Consider the following 3,190-nt stretch of genomic DNA (forward strand, 5'->3'; position numbering starts at 1 on the left):
AAAATAATAATAATTATTATTATATTATATACGTGTGTGTATTTATATTGTAATGTCTATGAAAATGATGTTCTTTTTTTTGTTGAGAAAATATATGTTAAAAAAGTAAAAAAAATAATTTCAATAACTTTAACAAAAATGTGTTCTTTTTTTGTATATATTATTTTATTTTTCACATACCAACCTGATTATAACTATTAATGTACTCCATCCGGTACCTCTATGCATGTTAATTAAAGTTAAAATACTCATTTACCCAAAATTACTTAACGTTTTATGTATATTTATTTGAGGTCATCTTAACCCATTACAAAACAATATTTTTAAAAAAATTTATATTATATACTATCGTTGTCATTTCAATTATTTTTTTATTTTTATGATACCATTCATTTTTAATTTAATATACCTTTATGGAAAATTTTTCTGAGAAAATCTCATTTAAAAATAAGGTATTTAATTAGTTATGACTTATAACTTTTAAGTATTTAAGGTTTTGATGAATAAACAACAACCACTCTATTTCACTTTTCAAAATCTTAAACAGGTACTTATAACTAATTAATTAGATACTTGTTTGAAATCGAATTTGTGTATTAAATGTATCTGGAAAATATTCTGTTTTTAAACATAAAATAAAAAATGTACACAGTGTTTCAAAAACTAATAACTAGGCAAAAATAATAAAAAATGATAACGAAAAATATATGATTTTTTTTCTATAATGTTGATTTGCATATTAATAACCCCAAATACGTGAAAAATAATATTCTCAAAAACATCGAAAAAACGAATGTTATATTTTACCTTTGAAAGAGTCACATTGTATAATACTATTGATACACATAACAATATAATGTTTTATAATAATATTCATGACGTGTACGCCGTCTTGTGACGCTCTGTGAACTGCTCAAAACGTCCGTACGCGACAATCGATACTACTATTATCGTTGTATTGTTTTGAAACGAAAACGGGCGTGAGAACCGTATAATATACATAAGTAAGTTATTCTCTCCTTAAACCTATACTCGTACATGATAATATTGAACTGCACAAACGACCGGCACTGTTCGTCGTCAGTGGGACTCCTATTCCGTCGTAAAGCATACCCAGATCGGTATAATAAATAATAATACCTCTCTCTCTTACGCTATTCACTACTGTTAAGATATAGTAATAGTATTATAACCGTAGTTATTCGAAAATTTATACGTTTACGGTTTACATAAATACATCCGTTCGGATAAACTTTATAGTTTCGCAGAAATCTCATTTGATAGTTTGATACGGATTTGTCTTGTGCAATGTCTGGATTTCAAATATGTACAATTATTAGCGCAGATGTTTGCATATCTCGGTTTTTAATTGTCAATTAATGAAATCATACTGCATTTAAATATGTTTTTTTTGTTCTTATTAAAAAAAAACATAATATTTAATGACTTTTTTAATTATTTTTTATAATTTATAATAAAAATAAAATGTTTGAATAAAATTAGGAAACTAATATAATTTTTGTTTTTAACGTGGTATTAAATACTAATATTCATCATTTTTTTTTTCATGTTTCATATTATATGAATATTGAATATCCACCATCTTAAATTTAATTAAAAATAAATTAACCACATTCAAGCTAATGACACCAGTTCTCTATTAATCACTTTTAACTCACCACGTGGTCTTTTCCGTGTGTTTTCTATAAAATATTGTCACATAAAATTAGTAACTATGAATAATTTAATAAACGCTCGTGTTATAATATAATACCTACAATTATAAAATTTTTTTTTCCAATACACCCTTCACCATAATTCCATTGATTTACTACCTAATATCCATCGCTACCGTATGCATGCACTGTATTACACACATTCATGCTCACCCCTATTTCCTTCTTTAATTATACAATTATTATTATTAAATTTTAATACTCACTAAAGACTATATTGTACTAAAATTATTGAGATTTTTGTTCTATTTAAGGAATATTCTATAAACTTTTTTTATATATGAGATTCCTTCCCTTTGTTTTTACTGTAAACTATTAAGCAGATAAATTTTCTAAACATTTTGACATATCAAAATTGAAATTCAAATTAGTATTTTCTAAGTGTTTTACTTTATTTACTAATCAGGATAATATAGGATAATAGGCTCAAATAATAGATTTAAAATATATGGGGGCTATGGAATTTTGTAACTTGAAGTATTTTATTAATATTAACCTATCAACATTTATAATTTGTAAAAATGCTTCATGCATAATAAAATATACTATATAGACACAAAATAACATCTGTTTTATATTTTTGTATAATATAATTTTTAAGAACTTCTCGCTTAGTATAAATATTTGAATAACTGAAAAACTACTCGTTAGAATTGTCGTTGTGTAGGCACATCAACATTTTTAACAAAAAATATTCACTAAAATAATTTATAGTAAAAATGAGGGTTCTCATTTGAAAAACAGAAGTTTGTATATGCACAGTCGGAGAACACTCTTTAAGTAAGTTGTAGTATAGAAATAAGAATTTAAAAATATAGTCTTTAAGTATATTAAAAAATTTAAAAAATCAAAATTTAATCAAATTTATTGTTAAAGGACAATATAAGGGTGAGCATGCTTAGTGAATCGCCCTGTGTTACATACACATAAAATTATAACACGCGTATCGTGTAAATGTAATATTATTATTCTTTGTGTTAAAAACGCGCCGAGTTCGAGTGTCGCGGCGTGCCCAAGCATTCAAGTCGCGCCCCCGTATATACGTGATTTTCCGTGTGAACACCTTCGCCATCGAATAATATATAATATTAATAAAAAATAAACGTTATCAGACGACCGTTGCACAATAATTCGTTATCTCCACTCTCTTATCTCCGTTTGTATAATATGCCGTTCGTTTCACATACTATAACAACAATAATAATAATATTTTGTGTCACACGGTCCTGGCGGTTTAATATTATTATTATTATTATTGTAATGATTTCAATCCTGTATAGTACAGTGTATGCAGTGTATACCGACGACCTTAGATTGCGTATACTATACCATGTATTATGAATATGCGCGTGCCAAATACTGACACGTAATATGTGGAAATCACAGCATATGCGTCGTTATTAAAGGGTGGCCGTATTTTTTTCTTCTCGCTTTTGAATCCATTCAATGTACGC

The sequence above is a fragment of the Rhopalosiphum maidis genome, chromosome 1 (assembly GCF_003676215.2).
Source record: "Rhopalosiphum maidis isolate BTI-1 chromosome 1, ASM367621v3, whole genome shotgun sequence".
In the NCBI taxonomy this organism is placed as follows: Eukaryota; Metazoa; Arthropoda; class Insecta; order Hemiptera; family Aphididae; genus Rhopalosiphum; species Rhopalosiphum maidis.